This window comes from Oncorhynchus masou, unplaced genomic scaffold (assembly GCF_036934945.1).
Source record: "Oncorhynchus masou masou isolate Uvic2021 unplaced genomic scaffold, UVic_Omas_1.1 unplaced_scaffold_916, whole genome shotgun sequence".
Lineage (NCBI taxonomy): Eukaryota > Metazoa > Chordata > Actinopteri > Salmoniformes > Salmonidae > Oncorhynchus > Oncorhynchus masou.
Window position 1 is genome coordinate 23,096 of NW_027015637.1, and position 15,565 is coordinate 38,660.

A 15,565-nucleotide genomic window follows, 5' to 3' on the forward strand; every position below is an offset into this window, starting at 1 on the left:
ATGTGATGTTATTACTGGTGACTGGGTCTCTGTATGTGATGTTATTACTGGTGACTGGGTCTCTGAATGTGATGTTATTACTGGTGACTGGGTCTCTGTATGTGATGTTATTACTGGTGACTGGGTCTCTGTATGTGATGTTATTACTGGTGACTGGGTCTCTGTATGTGATGTTATTACTGGTGACTGGGTCTCTGTATGTGATGTTATTACTGGTGACTGGGTCTCTGAATGTGATGTTATTACTGGTGACTGGGTCTCTGTATGTGATGTTATTACTGGTGACTGGGTCTCTGTATGTGATGTTATTACTGGTGACTGGGTCTCTGTATGTGATGTTATTACTGGTGACTGGGTCTCTGTATGTGATGTTATTACTGGTGACTGGGTCTCTGTATGTGATGTTATTACTGGTGACTGGGTCTCTGTATGTGATGTTATTACTGGTGACTGGGTCTCTGTATGTGATGTTATTACTGGTGACTGGGTCTCTGTATGTGATGTTATTACTGGTGACTGGGTCTCTGAATGTGATGTTATTACTGGTGACTGGGTCTCTGTATGTGATGTTATTACTGGTGACTGGGTCTCTGAATGTGATGTTATTACTGGTGACTGGGTCTCTGTATGTGATGTTATTACTGGTGACTGGGTCTCTGTATGTGATGTTGTTACTGGTGACTGGGTCTCTGTATGTGATGTTATTACTGGTGACTGGGTCTCTGTATGTGATGTTGTTACTGGTGACTGGGTCTCTGTATGTGATGTTGTTACTGGTGACTGGGTCTCTGAATGTGATGTTATTACTGGTGACTGGGTCTCTGAATGTGATGTTATTACTGGTGACTGGGTCTCTGTATGTGATGTTATTACTGGTGACTGGGTCTCTGTATGTGATGTTATTACTGGTGACTGGGTCTCTGTATGTGATGTTGTTACTGGTGACTGGGTCTCTGTATGTGATGTTGTTACTGGTGACTGGGTCTCTGAATGTGATGTTATTACTGGTGACTGGGTCTCTGTATGTGATGTTATTACTGGTGACTGGGTCTCTGTATGTGATGTTATTACTGGTGACTGGGTCTCTGTATGTGATGTTGTTACTGGTGACTGGGTCTCTGTATGTGATGTTGTTACTGGTGACTGGGTCTCTGTATGTGATGTTATTACTGGTGACTGGGTCTCTGTATGTGATGTTGTTACTGGTGACTGGGTCTCTGTATGTGATGTTATTACTGGTGACTAGGTCTCTGTATGTGATGTTGTTACTGGTGACTGGGTCTCTGTATGTGATGTTACTGGTGACTGGGTCTCTGTATGTGATGTTATTACTGGTGACTGGGTCTCTGTATGTGATGTTATTACTGGTGACTGGGTCTCTGTATGTGATGTTATTACTGGTGACTGGGTCTCTGTATGTGATGTTATTACTGGTGACTGGGTCTCTGTATGTGATGTTATTACTGGTGACTGGGTCTCTGTATGTGATGTTATTACTGGTGACTAGGTCTCTGTATGTGATGTTATTACTGGTATGTTACTGGTGACTGGGTCTCTGTATGTGATGTTATTACTGGTGACTGGGTCTCTGTATGTGATGTTATTACTGGTGACTGGGTCTCTGTATGTGATGTTATTACTGGTGACTGGGTCTCTGTATGTGATGTTGTTACTGTTTACTGGGTCTCTGTATGTGATGTTATTACTGGTGACTGGGTCTATGTATGTGATGTTATTACTGGTGACTGGGTCTCTGTATGTGATGTTATTACTGGTGACTGGGTCTCTGTATGTGATGTTATTACTGGTGACTGGGTCTCTGTATGTGATGTTATTACTGGTGACTGGGTCTCTGTATGTGGTGTTATTACTGGGTCTCTGTATGTGATGTTATTACTGGTGACTGGGTCTCTGTATGTGATGTTATTACTGGTGACTGGGTCTCTGTATGTGATGTTATTACTGGTGACTGGGTCTCTGAATAATGTTATTACCGGTGACTGGGTCTCTGAATGTGATGTTATTACTGGTGACTGGGTCTCTGTATGTGATGTTATTACTGGTGACTGGGTCTTCTGTCTCTGTATGTGATGTTATTACTGGTGACTGGGTCTCTGTATGTGATGTTATTACTGGTGACTGGGTCTCTGTATGTGATGTTATTACTGGTGACTGGGTCTCTGTATGTGATGTTATTACTGGTTACTGGGTGTACAGGGTGTACTGTCTCCTGAAGGAAGGACTAACCTAGAAAACAATGACCGGTCACATTCTCCAACTGAACCGACAGTCATTGGACTCAACAACGAGCCTCCGCCTTTTGGGTTATACTGTGTGTCTGTACTGTAGTTGGTTATGGTTAATGTGTCACATCGATAAGTGTTTATGTCCAAGGATTCGTCAGGAGGTGACATTCAAGGAGTCGTCTTGGATAGTTTACAAATGTCCCGATTCAAGGTCCACGTGAACAGATCTCAAAACCTCCACAAAGTTGAAAATGACAACTTACTTGTATCTCTTTCATAATATGAGACCACTCTGTACGGTATGTACAGTACCTTGACTCTGTGAACTCATGAGGCCTCAACACAGCTGTGGTATGCTGTTGTTGTTGTGTGCCTCCAACACCAATTAGTCTCCAGTAACCTCAGAGGCACACTGAGGACATAACCAACTGTAACAACTGTCAGTTGTTCAGCATCCTGAGGAGAAACCAACTGTAACAACTGTCAGTCATTCAGCATCCTGAGGAGAAACCAACTGTAACAACTGTCAGTTATTCAGCATCCTGAGGAGAAACCAACTGTCAGTCATTCAGCATCCTGTAGAGAAACCAACTGTCAGTCATTCAGCATCCTGTCGAGAAACCAACTGTAACACCTGTCAGTCATTCAGCATCCTGAGGAGAAACCAACTGTAACAACTGTCAGTTATTCAGCATCATGTAGAGAAACCAACTGTCAGTCATTCAGCATCCTGTGGGAGAACCAACTGTCAGTCATTCAGCATCCTGTAGAGAAACCAACTGTCAGTCATTCAGCATCCTGGGGAGAAACCAACTGTCAGTTATTCAGCATCCTGTAGAGAAACCAACTGTCAGTCATTCAGCATCCTGTGGGAGAACCAACTGTCAGTTATTCAGCATCCTGAGGAGAAACCAACTGTAACAACTGTCAGTTATTCAGCATCCTGAGGAGAAACCAACTGTCAGTCATTCAGCATCCTGTAGAGAAACCAACTGTAACAACTGTCAGTCATTCAGCATCCTGTAGAGAAACCAACTGTAACAACTGTCAGTCATTCAGCATCCTGTAGAGAAACCAACTGTAACAACTGTCAGTTATTCAGCATCCTGAGGAGAAACCAACTGTAACAACTGTCAGTTATTCAGCATCCTGTAGAGAAACCAACTGTCAGTCATTCAGCATCCTGTAGAGAAACCAACTGTCAGTTATTCAGCATCCTGAGGAGAAACCAACTGTAACAACTGTCAGTTATTCAGCATCATGTAGAGAAACCAACTGTCAGTCATTCAGCATCCTGTAGAGAAACCAACTGTCAGTTATTCAGCATCCTGTGGAGAAACCAACTGTCAGTCATTCAGCATCCTGGGAGAAACCAACTGTCAGTTATTCAGCATCCTGTAGAGAAACCAACTGTAACAACTGTCAGTTATTCAGCATCCTGAGGAGAAACCAACTGTCAGTCATTCAGCATCCTGTAGAGAAACCAACTGTAACAACTGTCAGTTATTCAGCATCCTGAGGAGAAACCAACTGTCAGTCATTCAGCATCCTGTAGAGAAACCAACTGTCAGTCATTCAGCATCCTGTGGGAGAACCAACTGTCAGTTATTCAGCATCCTGTGGAGAAACCAACTGTCAGTCATTCAGCATCCTGTGGAGAAACCAACTGTCAGTCATTCAGCATCCTGTAGAGAAACCTACTGTCAGTCATTCAGCATCCTGTGAGAGAAACCAACTGTCAGTTATTCAGCATCCTGTACAGAAACCAACTGTCAGTCTTTCAGCATCCTGAGGAGAAACCAACTGTCAGTCATTCAGCATCCTGTAGAGAAACCAACTGTAACAACTGTCAGTCATTCAGCATCCTGAGGAGAAACCTACTGTAACAACTGTCAGTCATTCAGCATCCTGTAGAGAAACCAACTGTCAGTTATTCAGCATCCTGTAGAGAAACCAACTGTCAGTCATTCAGCATCCTGTAGAGAAACCAACTGTCAGTTATTCAGCATCCTGTAGGAGAAACCAACTGTCAGTTATTCAGCATCCTGTAGAGAAACCAACTGTCAGTTATTCAGCATCCTGTAGAGAAACCAACTGTAACAACTGTCAGTTATTCAGCATCCTGTAGAGAAACCAACTGTCAGTTATTCAGCATCCTGTGGAGAAACCAACTGTCAGTTATTCAGCATCCTGTAGAGAAACCAACTGTCAGTCATTCAGCATCCTGTAGAGAAACCAACTGTCAGTTATTCAGCATCCTGTAGAGAAACCAACTGTCAGTTATTCAGCATCCTGTAGAGAAACCAACTGTCAGTCATTCAGCATCCTGTAGAGAAACCAACTGTCAGTCATTCAGCATCCTGTAGAGAAACCAACTGTCAGTTATTCAGCATCCTGTAGAGAAACCAACTGTCAGTTATTCAGCATCCTGTAGAGAAACCAACTGTCAGTCATTCAGCATCCTGGGGAGAAACCAACTGTCAGTCATTCAGCATCCTGTGGAGAAACCAACTGTCAGTTATTCAGCATCCTGTAGAGAAACCAACTGTCAGTTATTCAGCATCCTGTAGAGAAACCAACTGTCAGTTATTCAGCATCCTGTAGAGAAACCAACTGTCAGTTATTCAGCATCCTGTAGAGAAACCAACTGTCAGTTATTCAGCATCCTGTAGAGAAACCAACTGTCAGTCATTCAGCATCCTGCGGGAGAAACCAACTGTCAGTTATTCAGCATCCTGTGGGAGAACCAACTGTCAGTCATTCAGCATCCTGTAGAGAAACCAACTGTCAGTCATTCAGCATCCTGGGGAGAAACCAACTGTAACAACTGTCAGTCATTCAGCATCCTGTAGAGAAACCAACTGTCAGTTACTCAGCATCCTGTAGAGAACCAACTGTCAGTTATTCAGCATCCTGTAGAGAAACCAACTGTCAGTCATTCAGCATCCTGTAGAGAAACCAACTGTCAACTGTTATTCAGCATCCTGTGGGAGAACCAACTGTCAGTTATTCAGCATCCTGAGAAACCAACTGTCAGTTATTCAGCATCCTGTAAGAAACCAACTGTCAGTTATTCAGCATCCTGTAGAGAAACCTACTGTCAGTTATTCAGCATCCTGGGGAGAAACCAACTGTCAGTCATTCAGCATCCTGTAGAGAAACCAACTGTCAGTTATTCAGCATCCTGTAGAGAAACCAACTGTCAGTCATTCAGCATCCTGTCAACTGTCAGTCATTCAGCATCCTGTAGAGAAACCAACTCAGTTATTCAGCATCCTGTAGAGAAACCAACTGTCAGTTATTCAGCATCCTGGGACTGTCAGTTATTCAGCATCCTGGGGAGAAACCAACTGTCAGTTATTCAGCATCCTGTAGAAAACCAACTGTCAGTTATTCAGCATCCTGTAGAGAAACCAACTGTCAGTTATTCAGCATCCTGTAGAGAAACCTAACTGTCAGTTATTCAGCATCCTGTAGAGAAACCAACTGTCAGTCATTCAGCATCCTGTGGAGAAACCTAACTGTCAGTTATTCAGCATCCTGAGGAGAAACCAACTGTAACAACTGTCAGTTTATTCAGCATCCTGTAGAGAAACCAACTGTCAGTCATTCAGCATCCTGGGGAGAAACCAACTGTCAGTTATTCAGCATCCTGTAGGAAACCAACTGTAAAACTGTCAGTCTTTCAGTATCTGTCAACTGTCAGTCATTCAGCATCCTGTAGAGAAACCAACTGTAACAACTGTCAGTCATTCAGCATCCTGATGAGAAACCAACTGTAACAACTGTCAGTTATTCAGCATCCTGAGGAGAAACCAACTGTCAGTCATTCAGCATCCTGTAGAGAAACCAACTGTAACAACTGTCAGTCTTTCAGTATCCTGTAGAGAAACCAACTGTCAGTCATTCAGCATCCTGTAGAGAAACCAACTGTCAGTTATTCAGCATCCTGTAGAGAAACCAACTGTCAGTTATTCAGCATCCTGTAGAGAAACCTACTGTCAGTTATTCAGCATCCTGTGGAGAAACCAACTGTCAGTTATTCAGCATCCTGTAGAGAAACCAACTGTCAGTTATTCAGCATCCTGTGGAGAAACCAACTGTAACAACTGTCAGTTATTCAGCATCCTGGGAGAAACCAACTGTCAGTTATTCAGCATCCTGTGGAGAAACCAACTGTCAGTTATTCAGCATCCTGTAGAGAAACCAACTGTCAGTCATTCAGCATCCTGGGGAGAAACCAACTGTCAGTTATTCAGCATCCTGTAGAGAAACCAACTGTCAGTTATTCAGCATCCTGTAGAGAAACCAACTGTAACAACTGTCAGTTATTCAGCATCCTGAGGAGAAACCAACTGTAACAACTGTCAGTTATTCAGCATCCTGTAGAGAAACCAACTGTCAGTTATTCAGCATCCTGTAGAGAAACCAACTGTAACAACTGTCAGTCATTCAGCATCCTGAGGAGAAACCAACTGTAACAACTGTCAGTTATTCAGCATCCTGTAGAGAAACCAACTGTAACAACTGTCAGTCATTCAGCATCCTGTGGAGAAACCAACTGTAACAACTGTCCTAGTCATTCAGCATCCTGAGGGAAAACCAATTCTCATGTAACCAACTGTCAGTTATTCAGCATCCTGTAGAGAAACCAACTGTCAGTCATTCAGCATCCTGTAGAGAAACCAACTGTCAGTTATTCAGCATCCTGTCCAACTGTCAGTTTTCAGCATCCTGTGGGAGAAACCAACTGTCAGTCATTCAGCATCCTGTGGAGAAACCAACTGTCAGTTATTCAGCATCCTGTGGGAGAAACCAACTGTCAGTCATTCAGCATCCTGTAGAGAAACCAACTGTCAGTTATTCAGCATCCTGTGGGAGAAACCAACTGTCAGTCATTCAGCATCCTGTGGAGAAACCAACTGTCAGTTATTCAGCATCCTGTGGGAGAAACCAACTGTCAGTCATTCAGCATCCTGTAGAGAAACCAACTGTCAGTCATTCAGCATCCTGTGGAGAAACCTACTGCAGTGCTTTACAGACTACTTCTCAGCTGATTTGACTGAGGTCTAGAGACTACAGACAGAAGCCAAAGAAAGAGTTGCCTTTGGGTTTATTGTTGAAGTGAATGAATGTACTCAGCTCATCCTGCTGTTTGTCTTGGGAAGAAGAGTCAGAAAACACACTGGCTGATAAAGGAAAGTAACCAGGTGTGAAAACATGTTGCTGCTTAGCTTCGCCTCACGGAGTCAGAGAAGATTTATAGTCATATTTATTGTTATTGTTACAGCAATTAGGGATTGGTTTGGGTTGTAGGGTTTATTAATATAGTTTACAAATCAGAAAAATACAGTAAAATACATGAAATATTGATGAATTCCCCATAAATCACACGTTGAAAAGTGGTGGTAGATTTATGTAAGGAAATGGCAATAGCCAGTATAGAGAATGCATACACAGGTTAAACATAATGTCACGATCGTTATAAGGAGTGGAACAAGATGCAGCGTGGTGTTTCCATCCTTTTATTGTGGAAAAGAAACTCAAAGAAAAAAAAGAAAAAAACATGAAGCTCAGAGTAGAGCTCGCAGGCAATTATACCTACACAACATCCCACAAAGCACAAAGGGGAAATGGCTGCCTAAATATGATCCCCAATCAGAGACAACGAATAAACAGCTGCCTCTGAATGTGGGAACCATACCAGGCCAACATAAATCATTAATCACCTAGATAACCCACCCTAGTCACTGTCACGCCCCAACCAACATAGAGAATAAACAGGGCGTGACACATAATCTAATAGGAAAACATATTTTATACATGCAACACTGATGTAAAATACAGTAAGAACCCAAACGGATTCATTCTGCTGTCTTGTATGTCCCGCCATATACAACCACTACACTGTAAAGAGATTTATAAAAAGCTAGCTAACATACAGAAGTATCATTAAAAAAAAGACTTAATGTCTATAACCTTTCACTGAGAAAAGACTATAACTTCATAGAAAACTGGATTTAAATAGTGCTTGGTTGTTGACTTCAGGAAGTGGAATGGAGGAATGGTGGTGTTTTGGTTGGTTGTTGACTTCAGGAAGTGGAATGGAGGAATGGTGGTGTTTTGGTTGGTTGTTGACTTCAGGAAGTGGAATGGAGGAACGGTGGTGTTTTGGTTGGTTGTTGACTTCAGGAAGTGGAATGGAGGAACGGTGGCATTTTGATTGGTTGTTGTCTTCAGGAAGTGTTACTCCTCTTCCTGGTCTGTAGTCTCGTCTTCCTGGTCTCTTCCTCGTTGTCGCTGTCACAGCTCCTCTGAAAACACAACCAGTATCGTCTATTTCTAGGAGGTACAACTCTATTTCTCTGTAATGACTCCGGTAATAGATAGTCAATAGAATAGCTGTCAGGTCGGCCGTCATCTCTGTACTCCAGAGTGGGCCGCAGTTAAACACAATGACAAGGTTCAGTATGTTGCTTAGTTACTGTGGATTATAGATGTGATTGGGTAGATCCGCGTGAATGACTTTCGTGTATCTGGCTGAGATGACAACGCTACAGTATTTGTGTTTTGCGCAACCGAGGGCAACAGCACGATAACACACCACTTCTTCTTGACCCATCACTAACACGTTTACACACACGTCCCATGTACTGGCTGAGTGATCAGTGGCATCAGCAGCATTACATGGGTGAATTAGACATAGATTGTGCCATATTAATTCATGACGGTGCAATACAATGGCCATGTTCTGTTATAATCTCCACCCGGCACAGCCAGAAGAGGACTGGCCCACCCCTCATAGCCTGGTTCCTCTCTAGGTTTCTAATCTCCACCCTGCACAGCCAGAAGAGGACTGGACACCCCTCATAGCCTGGTTCCTCTCTAGGTTTCTAATCTACACCCGGCACAGCCAGAAGAGGACTAGCCACCCCTCAGAGCCTGGTTCCTCTCTAGGTTTCTAATCTCCACCCTGCACAGCCAGAAGAGGACTGGCCCACCCCTCATAGCCTGGTTCCTCTCTAGGTTTCTAATCTCCACCCGGCACCGCCAAAAGAGGACTGGACACCCCTCAGAGCCTGGTTCCTCTCTAGGTTTCTAATCTCCACCCGGCACCGCCAGAAGAGGACTGGCCACCCCTCATAGCCTGGTTCCTCTGGTCTACCCAGTACAGCCAGAAGAGGACTGGCCACCCCTCAGAGCCTGGTTCCTCTAGGTTTCTTCCTAGGTTCTGGCCTTTCTAGGGAGTTTGTCCTAGCCACCGTGCCTCTACATCTGCATTGCTTTGCTGTTTGGGGTTTTAGGCTGGGTTTCTGTACGGCACTTTGAGACATCAGCTGATGTAAAAAGGGCTTTATAAATACATTTAATTGATGATTCATTAGACATAGACTGTGTAATATTATTGGGTAAATTAGACAGACTGTGTGTGTGTGTGTGTGTGTGTGTGTGTGTGTGTGTGTGTGTGTGTGTGTGTGTGTGTGTGTGTGTGTGTGTGTGTGTGTGTGTGTGTGTGTGTGTGTGTGTGTGTGTGTGTGTGTGTGTGGTCATCACCTGGTCCTGTTGTTGTTGTTGTTGTTGTTGTTGTTGTTGTTCCTGCCCTTTTCTCATCATCCTGGTCAGGTGGTTACACAGAGACACAATCCTGATGGACATCTAGACAACACAGAGACACAATCCTGATGGACATCTAGTCCCCACAGAGACACAATCCTGATGGACATCTAGTCCCCACAGAGACACAATCCTGATGGACATCTAGTCCCCACAGAGACACAATCCTGATGGACATCTAGTCCCCACAGAGACACAATCCTGATGGACATCTAGTCCCCACAGAGACACAATCCTGATGGACATCTAGTCCCCACAGAGACACAATCCTGATGGACATCTAGTCCCCACAGAGACACAATCCTGATGGACATCTAGTCCCCACAGAGACACAATCCTGATGGACATCTAGTCCCCACAGAGACACAATCCTGATGGGCATCTAGTCCCCACAGAGACACAATCCTGATGGACATCTAGTCCCCACAGAGACACAATCCTGATGGACATCTAGTCCCCACAGAGACACAATCCTGATGGACATCTAGTCCCCACAGAGACACAATCCTGATGGACATCTAGTCCCCACAGAGACACAATCCTGATGGACATCTAGACAACACAGAGACACAATCCTGATGGACATCTAGTCCCCACAGAGACACAATCCTGATGGACATCTAGTCCCCACAGAGACACAATCCTGATGGACATCTAGTCCCCACAGAGACACAATCCTGATGGACATCTAGTCCCCACAGAGACACAATCCTGATGGACATCTAGTCCCCACAGAGACACAATCCTGATGGACATCTAGTCCCCACAGAGACACAATCCTGATGGACATCTAGACAACACAGAGACACAATCCTGATGGGCATCTAGTCCCCACAGAGACACAATCCTGATGGACATCTAGTCCCCACAGAGACACAATCCTGATGGACATCTAGTCCCCACAGAGACACAATCCTGATGGACATCTAGTCCCCACAGAGACACAATCCTGATAGACATCTAGTCCCCACAGAGACACAATCCTGATGGACATCTAGTCCCCACAGAGACACAATCCTGATGGACATCTAGTCCCCACAGAGACACAATCCTGATGGACATCTAGTCCCCACAGAGACACAATCCTGATGGACATCTGTCCCCACAGAGACACAATCCTGATGGACATCTAGTCCCCACAGAGACACAATCCTGATGGACCTCTAGTCCTCACAGAGACACAATCCTGATGGACATCTAGTCCCCACAGAGACACAATCCTGATGAACATCTAGTCCCCACAGAGACACAATCCTGATGGACATCTAGTCCCCACAGAGACACAATCCTGATGGACATCTAGTCCCCCCACAGAGACACAATCCTGATGGACATCTAGTCCCCACAGAGACACAATCCTGATGGACATCTAGTCCCCACAGAGACACAATCCTGATGGACATCTAGTCCCCACAGAGACACAATCCTGATGGACATCTAGGATGGACATCTAGTCCCCACAGAGACACAATCCTGATGGACATCTAGTCCCCACAGAGACACAATCCTGATGGACATCTAGTCCCCACAGAGACACAATCCTGATGGACATCTAGTCCCCACAGAGACACAATCCTGATGGACATCTAGTCCCATCACAGAGACACAATCCTGATGGACATCTAGTCCCCACAGAGACACAATGGACATCTGATGGACATCTAGTCCCCACAGAGACACAATCCTGATGGACATCTAGTCCCCACAACACAGAGACACAATCCTGATGGACATCTAGTCCCCACAGAGACACAATCCTGATGGACATCTAGTCCCCACAGAGACACAATCTGATGGACATCTAGTCCCCACAGAGACACAATCCTGATGGACATCTAGTCCCCACAGAGACACAATCCTGATGGACATCTAGTCCCCACAGAGACACAATCCTGATGGACATCTAGTCCCCACAGAGACACAATCCTGATGGACATCTAGTCCCCACAGAGACACAATCCTGATGGACATCTAGTCCCCACAGAGACACAATCCTGATGGACATCTAGTCCCCACAGAGACACAATCCTGATGGACATCTAGACAACACAGAGACACAATCCTGATGGACATCTAGTCCCACAGAGACACAATCCTGATGGACATCTAGACATCTATGTCCCCCACAGAGACACAATCCTGATGGACATCTAGTCCCCACAGAGACACAATCCTGATGGACATCTAGTCCCCAGAGACACAATCCTGATGGACACACAATCCTGATGGACATCTAGTCCCCACAGAGACACAATCCTGATGGACATCTAGTCCCCACAGACACACAATCCTGATGGACATCTAGACAACACAGAGACACACATCCTGATGGACATCTAGTCCCCACAGAGACACAATCCTGATGGACATCTAGTCCCCACAGAGACACAATCCTGATGGACATCTAGTCCCCACAGAGACACAATCCTGAGGACACAATCCTGATGGACATCTAGTCCCCACAGAGACACAATCCTGATGGACATCTAGTCCCCACAGAGACACAATCCTGATGGACATCTAGTCCCCACAGAGACACAATCCTGATGGACATCTAGTCCCCACAGAGACCTGATGGCCACAATCCTGATGGACATCTAGTCCCCACAGAGACACAATCCTGATGGACATCTAGTCCCCACAGAGACACAATCCTGATGGACATCTAGTCCCCACAGAGACATTGCCCTGAAAGAGATGTTCTGACACACTACAGCATATGTATTGGCCTATTGACATCACAAACAATTACACACATGGACAGATACGCACGCACGCACGCACACACACACACACACACACACACACACACACACACACACACACACACACACACACACACACACACACACACGCACACACACACACACACACACACGCACACACACACACACACACACACATACGCACAACACACACAACACACACAACACACACACACTTATCAATGACCTAATGGCATGTTGCTGATATTGTATGATGTGTTGTACTGCAGGACGTACCTTCCATCTCCGTCGTGCGTACTGTCTCCTGAAGTTCTCCAGATTAATGACAGACAGTCTGCGCACCAGGGCCTGGCATGGGTTTAACGGCTAAACCACAGCAGAAAACAGTAGGACATAAGCCTTTGGGCTGTCATGACATAGATAGGATGAAAAGCCTTTGGGCTGTCATGACATAGATAGGATGAAAAGCCTTTGGGATGTCATGACATAGATAGGATGAAAAGCCTTTGGGCTGTCATGACATAGATAGGATGAAAAGCCTTTGGGCTGTCATGACATAGATAGGATGAAAAGCCTTTGGGCTGTCATGACATAGATAGGATGAAAAGCCTTTGGGCTGTCATGACATAGATAGGATGAAAAGCCTTTGGGCTGTCATGACATAGATAGGATGAAAAGCCTTTGGGCTGTCATGACAAAGATAGGATGAAAAGCCTTTGGGCTGTCATGACAAAGATAGGATGAAAAGCCTTTGGGCTGTCATGACATAGATAGGATGAAAAGCCTTTGGGCTGTCATGACATAGATAGGATGAAAAGCCTTTGGGCTGTCATGACAAAGATAGGATGAAAAGCCTTTGGGCTGTCATGACAAAGATAGGATGAAAAGCCTTTGGGCTGTCATGACAAAGACAACAAACATAGGATGAAACAGTCTTTGGGCTGTCATGACATAGATAGGATAAAAGCCTTTGACTAAAATGACATAGATAGGATAAAAGGACCAGCCTTTGGACTAAATGACCAGACTAGGACTAAAAGGACCAGACTAAAAGGACCAGATAGGATAAAAGGACCAGACTAGGACATGAAAAGGACAACAAACAAAGGACCAGACTAAAAACAGTCTTACTAAAGGACCCGACAGGACTAAAAGGACCAGACTAGGACTAAAAGGACCAGACTAAAAGGACCAGACTAGGACTAAAAGGACCAGACTAGGACTAAAAGGACCCAGACGAGGACTAAAAGGACCAGACTAAAAGGACCCAGACTAAAAGGGACCAGACTTGGACTAAAAGGACCAGACTTGGACTAAAAGGACCAGACTAGGACTAAAAGGACCAGACTAGGACTAAAAGGACCAGACGAGGACTAAAAGGACCAGACTAGGACTAAAAGGACCAGACGAGGACTGAAAGGACCAGACTAGGACTAAAAGGACCAGACTTGGACTAAAAGGACCAGACGAGGACTAAAAGGACCAGACTAGGACTAAAAGGACCAGACTAAAAGGACCAGACTAGGACTAAAAGGACCAGACTAGGACTAAAAGGACCAGACTAGGACTAAAAGGACCAGTCGAGGACTAAAAGGACCCAGACTAGGACTAAAAGGACCAGACTAAAAGGACCCAGACTAAAAGGGACCAGACTTGGACTAAAAGGACCAGACTTGGACTAAAAGGACCAGACTAGGACTAAAAGGACCAGACTAACTAAAGGACCAGACGAGGACTAAAAGGACCAGACTAGGACTAAAAGGACCAGACGAGGACTAAAAGGACCAGACGAGGACTAAAAGGACCAGACTAGGACTAAAAGGACCAGACGAGGACTAAAAGGACCAGACTAGGACTAAAAGGACCAGACGAGGACTAAAAGGACCAGACTAGGACTAAAAGGACCAGACTAAAAGGACCAGACTAAAAGGACCAGACTAGGACTAAAAGGACCAGACTAGGACTAAAAGGACCAGACTAAAAGGACCCAGACTAAAAGGACCAGACTAGGACTAAAAGGACCAGACTAGGACTAAAAGGACCAGACGAGGACTAAAAGGACCAGTCGAGGACTAAAAGGACCAGACTAGGACTAAAAGGACCAGACTAAAAGGACCCAGACTAAAAGGACCAGTTGAGGACTAAAAGGACCAGACTAGGACTAAAAGGACCAGACTAGGACTAAAAGGACCAGACTTGGACTAAAAGGACCAGACTAAAAGGACTAAAGGACCAGACTAGGACTAAAAGGACCAGACTAAAAGGACCAGACTAGGACTAAAACCAGGACCAGACTACTAAAAGGACCAGACTAACTAAAAGGACCAGACTTGGAAAAGGACCAGACTAGGACTAAAAGGACCAGACTAAAGACTAGGACTAAAAGGACCAGACTAAAAGGACCAGACTAGGACTAAAGGACCAGACTAAAAGGACCAGACTAGGACTAAAGGACCAGACTAGGACTAAAAGGACCAGACTAGGACTAAAAAAGGACCAGACTAAAAGGATCCAGACTAAAAGGACCAGACTAGGACTAAAAGGACCAGACGAGGACTAAAAGGACCTGACTAGGACTAAAAGGACCAGACTAAAAGGACTAAAGGACCAGACTAGGACTAAAAGGACCAGACTAGGACTAAAAGGACCAGACGAGGACTAAAAGGACCAGACTAGGACTAAAAGGACCAGACTAGGACTAAAAGGACCAGACGAGGACTAAAAGGACCAGACTAGGACTAAAAGGACCAGACGAGGACTAAAAGGACCTGACTAGGACTAAAGGACCAGACTAGGACTAAAAGGACCAGACATGGACTAAAAGGACCAGACTAGGACTAAAGGACCAGACTAGGACTAAAAGGACCAGACGAGGACTAAAGGACCCAGACTTGGACTAAAAGGACCAGACTAGAAGGACCAGACTAGGACTAAAAGGACCAGACTAGAAGGACCCAGACGCTGACTAAAAGGAACAGA

The 15,565-nt window shown here is 44.9% G+C and overlaps 1 long non-coding RNA gene across 1 annotated transcript; it reads right to left on the reverse strand.

Moving 5' to 3' along the window:
- Positions 1-7,755: 7,755 nt before the first annotated feature.
- LOC135538133 (uncharacterized) lies at positions 7,756-13,066 on the reverse strand. Its single transcript, XR_010455326.1, has 3 exons — positions 12,863-13,066; positions 9,801-9,902; positions 7,756-8,560 (listed from the first exon to the last, which is right to left on the reverse strand). It is a non-coding gene; the product is annotated as an uncharacterized LOC135538133 (long non-coding RNA).
- Positions 13,067-15,565: the final 2,499 nt, after the last annotated feature.